This window comes from Uranotaenia lowii, unplaced genomic scaffold (genome assembly GCF_029784155.1).
Source record: "Uranotaenia lowii strain MFRU-FL unplaced genomic scaffold, ASM2978415v1 HiC_scaffold_741, whole genome shotgun sequence".
Lineage (NCBI taxonomy): Eukaryota > Metazoa > Arthropoda > Insecta > Diptera > Culicidae > Uranotaenia > Uranotaenia lowii.
The window spans coordinates 15204-22145 of NW_026598691.1; the positions used below are offsets into that span (position 1 = coordinate 15204).

General features: G+C 36.4%; 1 long non-coding RNA gene across 1 annotated transcript; it reads right to left on the reverse strand.

The window, feature by feature from the left end:
- Window positions 1-5636: 5636 nt before the first annotated feature.
- LOC129760725 (uncharacterized) lies at window positions 5637-6537 on the reverse strand. The gene is made up of 2 exons (XR_008740379.1): window positions 6170-6537; window positions 5637-6077 (listed from the first exon to the last, which is right to left on the reverse strand). It is a non-coding gene; the product is annotated as an uncharacterized LOC129760725 (long non-coding RNA).
- Between the last annotated feature and the right edge of the window lie 405 nt (window positions 6538-6942).

Here is a 6942-nt window from a genome sequence, read left to right on the forward strand (position 1 = left end):
AAACTTGAGCTAGCTTAATATTATTACTCACGGGCCCGTTCCTATAACATTAAAACAATAACAACAATCATATCACAGCTCGAACGGCACAGGTTTATCACAGCTGAATATCAAGGATTTTCTGGCAACCCTGCCTGGTTGCACTGCTCCACGGGCACGCACCACTGTCCGGAACACCTCCGCTGTCTGCTTCCGGCTGGTTCTGGCCAAACGAGCCCCATAGTGCGTTGACCTCCCGAACAACGACACTTGGCTCTGCAACAACAATTGGGCCCCGAAAAAACGACCCTGTCGATTATCAAGCGCGGCATAAATATTGGTTCGTTCAGTATTATAAACAATAACCACTTTTATTGAAAATAAAAATGAAGGAAATTTACGAAATCGCGGAGCGCAAAAATTTTACGTCATGGCCGAAGCACGGATTGCTTTAATCTCGAAACAAAAAATACATCAAAAATATTAAGAATAATCAAATAAGGCCGGAACAAATTTCAAATCCTTCTTTTGTTACTCGGAGTTGGAACATCGCGAGGGGGGGGGGGGGGGACAATAAAAAATAATGTGAAAAACAAATAAATTGGAATAAGTTGCACAAAAGCTTGTATGCAACAAAATTGCATACTATATCATTCCACAAAACCTATAAATCAAGTAATTTTTTAACTAAAAATTCAATAAAATCAAGAATACACATGGTGAAATAACTTCAATTTTCCTAAATTTGTTTCTTGGTCTTGTAATCTTTCGGATGCTTGAAATTTTTATCGAAAGGGGGGGGTGGCGTATGGGGGTCGTATGACCCATACGACGAAGAAGGAACATCAAATTTGTTTTTCAGAATTGCTATAAGATTTTCACAATTGCGAAGAAAAATTCAGAACCAGCTCAGATTTTCCAGACTGTTAGCAGGCATGGTAAACTCGTTTAAGTGTGCGGGCCGCATTAAAAATTTTCTATGACGTAGAGGGCCGCAGCCAAAATCAGTTAGAAAACATAACACATTAGTTTCGCGGGGATTAGATACAATAAAATGGAATATAGTTATAAGTAAATAAGGAATGAAATTTTGTGTTGAATTTTTATGTAAGCTTTTAATGTTTAACATTCTTATATCATAATGCATTATATCTATTGTCCTGATATCAGGTTGAAGTTTATTTGTCACTGACCCTTTCATTCTTGATGATAAATTTTTATCAGATAATCTCGAACGATGAGGAGTTTTTGTAGCTTTCATTATGGAAAAAACTGCTCACATAGATAGCTACTTGCAAACATAGCAAGAATTCTGGCAACAAATTTCCGTAACTAAACGTAGCGTTCAGGCAAATATAGCTGTAAAATTTTGGTACAGCCACTTCAATGTATTTCGCTTTAAATAAAGAATCGCACTGCAGCTCTATCAACTCTAGTTGCATATTATCAGAAGCATTTTTAGGAGCAAACGAAAATGGAGATACAAACAACGAAAATTCTCGCTCTTATGAATTAAAGTCACGAAAACGGCTTTTGAATTCATCTATGTAGTAACGAATCTAGGTGAAGTTCGTATTTTCCAAATGATGCAGCCTCATTTGATCTTTTCAGTTCTTGGCACGTAGAGAAGTGTACAACGCTTTCTTAGGAAATTTGGTTGATCCATAACCGTAACTTCGCTTGAAAGTTTTTTACATCATCACAAGCAGTTATGATATTTTTTTTTCTTTTCCTTGAAGCTTTAAGTTAAAATCTTGCAGGTGGCCAGTGAGATCAACGTCAAATGCCAAATCCTGAACCCAGTCGTCTGCTTGAAAATGTTCAACAGGTTCACCTTTCATTTCCAAAAATAATATTTTTTCCTCACGTAGCAAAAAAAATCTTTTTAATATTTTGTGGCAGGAAAACCAGCGTACTTCTGTGTAGTAGGTAATTTTGTGAAAATTTAAGACGGGGCTACGCGGGCCGCATTGACCAAGGACCGCATGCGGCCCGCGAACCCCCAGTTTGACATGCCTGTGTTAGTGAGTTTAAAAAAATCAAACTATTTATGTACATATGTAGTTGTAAAATTTTAAAAAAAATATTAGAGTGTGCTGCTATGCAATCGTTACTGCTTATTTAAAAAGATTTGGAACTACCTTTGAGGTCAACAAGACAACGCCCAAGTCTATTTCCAGGGAAGCTCAAATAATTTGTTTGTAGAAGACCTAGAAAATCATTTGAAGATTTTTTGGCTGTTCCTGAAGAAAAAAAAAATCTTTCATAAAATAAACCATACACAAAGGAAGGTCCATAAAGAATCAAGTTCTTCAAATATTCCTATTTAAAAAAAAGTATGTACATCAAAAGTCTAAAGCTTTGGTATGTTTTTCCTTGTTAAAAATATTGTGAGCTCATCAACTTTTTTTTATTCTTCTACGATGCAAAAAAAAGCTTTTCCAACCAAAACAAAGTTGACAAATTTATTTTGGCGCCCCGTTCAATTTGCACAGATGCTGTGGATGCTGGTTCTAATTTCTTAAGATGATGTGAAATTCCCGCTGCGCCAAGTTTGATTCCGCCGGCGACGATCGATTGTCTCGAATGAAATTTTGCTTATTAGCATTTAATTTTGGCTTTCGGGAAAGGGTCGAGGGCTGGAGACTGATCGTGGTGGAAAATCCGCGGTAAGCTAATGTTCCTAAAACGAGTCTTGTTTATTTTTAAGTTTGGGTTTTCCGCTCGTGTGGTTGCTTGTTCCACGGCAGTTGTTTTAAGTAAGCTATTATTTAGAAGGCTTTGCTGGAATTTTAAGGTGCACAAGACTTTTTTTTTTAACCTTCAATCAGTTTCTTGAGAGCTTCGGAATTTAGAACTATATGTACATATATAAACATATTAGTTAGTATTTGTGTAACACGTTGTAAAGGACATGAATTAAGGATTTACGAATCAAAGTGGTAGAGCATTAAAGCTGATTCGAAGATAGTTTAGCCTCAACGCGTTGAGGCAACCGTTGCAACGGTGATCAATTTATCAATCCTACATATTTTGGCACTACGTCCTTCAACTAAATATCAGTATTTTGAATCTTAATTTCGAGCTCACAGCAGGTTCGGTTAATATTAACAATTTGAAAAAGTTTTTTTTATTATTTCTTTTAACTTTTAATAATATTCGTGATCTCAGAATAAAAAATGCCGTTCTAGATTGCAAGTTCCCGAGCGCTCCTTTCGTTCCAGAATCGGTATGCAGTTAATTGACCGAGAACTAAATACTTGCGAGTTGAAAAGTTCAACTGAGTACCTATAGGAGAGGCATTGTAGTAAGCAAGCAAGCAAGTAAACGAATCGTCATCGAATCGATTCCAACCAACCCCATGTTCCCCATCAGCCAGCACTCGCATCATCAGAGACTGACTGCACGCGAAGATAAACACACATCTGTTCCGTCCGGTTTGGTCGTGTTGTGACCTGTGGGGCTCATTTCTAGTATTGGTGGTGGGTTGGGAATGGAATGGAACACGAGCCGCGAGAAACTAAGCTTACACTTTCAGCTGCAGGTTCGCGGACTGGTGTACGACTGACTGGCTACCCCGGTGCTACCAATGAAGATTATGGGGACGTGGTTAAAGCTTAGTTCTTTTAGAAATGGGACAGTTACGAATACGTGTATCTCATAAACTATTCGTTTGATCAAAATACTTTCTATGAAGGAAATAAAGGTAACCTTATAATAATTCTTGAAAAAAATTGAAAAAAAAATATTTATCGGTTTTTGTAAGAAAAATTTCTACTTTATACTTGGTATCTCCTATCGGCCGGCGCACACTTTTTTCAGTCATGATATTGATCAGTTTTTCAAACTTATACTTTGTCTTATCTGTATTTTAGGTATCTACAACCTCCTCCTTCAATTTCTGCTACTTTTTGATCCAATACTTCTCTTTTGAAAGAAACTGAGGGCAATTGTAGTGGACACAGCTGTTCCGAAATTAATAAAACTTGATTATTTTTGATCCACTCAAAAGTGTTTTTAATGGAATTTCTGTTGGCAAAATCTGACAATCACGAAGTTAAACCATCATGAAGTTGAACTGCAAGTATAATCGGTTAGTAAGGATCGTAGGTTGCGAAGGGTACGTTCAAGATTACTTATTTTAGGCTTTTAAAAACAGCAAAAACCAAAGTATTCTTTTCGAAAATTGTTGTTTTTTCCACAGGAGCAGAAATTTTTACAAATCATTCTATTTTATACAAAACAACCAGCAAACACAAACTGTAATATTGTAGGAACCTTGCCACGAGCAGATATGTCATAGGATTCATATGTTAGAATTTGTTTGAAATAGGGTATTTCCTAATTTTTGTTGTTCATCAGAAATCATCTGTCGCATAGCCTCGGTACCGGCTATACAGCTTACGAGCTCTGGAGCTAGCAAAATATTTTTATTGAAGGTTAGGTTTGAATAACTCATAACTAGCAACACTTTCAGCTTATCGGGGAAAAAATTCTGGACATTTCAGCGATCTACACTTAGTTTTTCACTTATTCAAAATTAAAAATTCTGGTATGAGACTTGAATTCCCTGATGACCCTTTACCATAGTTTCTGAACATGTACTTCACTCCAAAGCTTGATTTGAACTTTAGGGACATTTTTGACAGTGTTGGCATACTTTTCCATCACTCAAACACAGTAATTCTTCGAATAATCAACGGTAGCTGACTACCAATTCGAAAATCACGGATTTTCAAGGAAACTGTGCAAAATTATTTTTTTCTTTTTTTTTTACATCGTACATATCTCAAAAATGCGTAAACTTAAAATTTTGACAAAAATAGGTCAAAAAGTACTTTTAACAGGCAGCAAAATGCTGTTAAAGTTTTGTATATCCGATTTGTAGTAAATGAGCTATTAACAAAAGAAAGTGTCCCATTTCTAAAAGAACTAAGCTTTAGTTTCAGACATTTTGCAAATCGGATTGAATTATTCTAATTTTCAGTTTCTAATAGCTCTTATGCCAATTTTATTTTATCTATTATTTGGGAGATTTTGCATACCTGGAATGAGTTACCACACTCATTTTTTCCTGAGATATTCAAATTTATAGTGATTTAGAGCAAACGCACCAATAAGTGAGTATAAGCGGCCCGGTTTTGCTCATTTCAGCGGACCGGTTTTGGGATACACACTCTTTCGTGCACCGGGCGGTAGCATAATTATTTTTAAATTTAGCATTGCACTGAGAAAACTTTTGAAGAAAATCTAAATTTAAATTAATACGTACCGAGTAAATTTTCGGAGTCGTCAGTTTTTTGCTCAAATTTCGATGAATGTTGGTCTTAAAAGGGCCTGGGGGTGTTGGCAGTTATTTGACGGGATAGCTGCTATCCGTATCGTGACGTCAAAGTCTACATCCTGGTTGAACATGCCATACAGAAGCAGCAAGGCCAAGCAGCTTCGAACACCAGCAATCGGGTCCGATGACGGATGCAGCAAGAACTTCCGAGCAGGATGTTTGCTTCGCTTGGCCTCGTCATCGTATCTATAGGACACCGCTTTCAACCGGTGGTGGTTGTAAAGCGTTGAGTTTTCCTTACGGTGTTTCCAATTCCGTGTCACCCGTTTGCTGGATTGTGATTAAAAACTTATTGAATTGTAGGACGACTTGATTGAATAAAATAAGTTCAGATAAGAATATATTTTCGAATTAAGCTCGATTTTGCTTTCAAAACGCCGGGCACTTATATTTCCTAACAAATGGACCCGAAAAACAAAATTTAACAAACCAAACAATTCAACTAAAATTCAACTTTATTTGTTTATTATATTTATATTAAAATCATACTTTTCTAAAAAATCTTCAACTTCTTTTTCTATCCAACGTGCTAATTGAAATAATTGCTGCTCCGAAAAACTGGGTCCCATTAGTTGCAAACTTATTGGACCTCGTTCCGAAAGCCGAATCGGTAGGGACAGTACTGGAATGCCACCCATATCGGCCGGTTGGATACAAAAATCCTGCACAGCGCACTGGTCTCGATTATTATTACTCCGAGAAACTCCGAGTGACCATTTTTGGTCACAAATTACGATGCTTCAAGTTTGTTTATCTGAAATTGAGTGAGAAAGGAAAAAATGTTATCAAAATTCATAGGTAGAAAAAAAGTCAAAAACAGTATAAAATACAAAATAAATAACTCACCATCAGAACCAGCATTTACACTTTCTCGTTCAATTCCTGGAAAACCCCGAAAAAATGTAACGAAATTGCGAATTTAACTGCAGTTATTACAAGAAAAACCATCCACAATTTTAAGCTGATACAATTTTTTTCTTAAAATAAATATCAACAAACATCTACACGCTGCGACATCGTTTGTTTAATTCTGCTCAAAACGGTAGAATTTTTTCAGTGCATGTTTGCTCTCGCCCCTTTCTAGTGAGCAAATTTGGTGATTTTGTCGGTCCCGACGGCATCGGCCCTATTTTGCTCACCTTCATACTAACCCCCGGTGCGGTATGGAAGTGATTAAACTCGTGAGCATTTTCACTTTGCTCGCGATTGCTGCGGATGCCCTTATTATTTTGGAATGTCTTGTTTTAAATTATGTTATTAAATTGTCTGAACGATGAAAATATATAATGAACACTGAGTAAAAAATCAGAATATTATTCAAGATTTTATGAAGAGATTAATCGCTGTAATTTATGTTTGTTACTTTAATTGATTGGCCTTATCGGAAAGTGATGTCCTTTTTAGTAGGGATATTTAAAGGTTATGGAATTTTATAGATGGATAAAAGGTTAGATGAAATGAAAGATGGTGAAAATGAGCGGGTAGAATTTATTTAACAGCATTCTCATCAGATATCAATTTTTTGTTCTGCACGGGCCAACTACTATGAAGTGGTAGATACAGATAGAGTTGCATCTACCACCAAACATTAGTAGGCCAAGCGTGGTTCGCCCAGATCC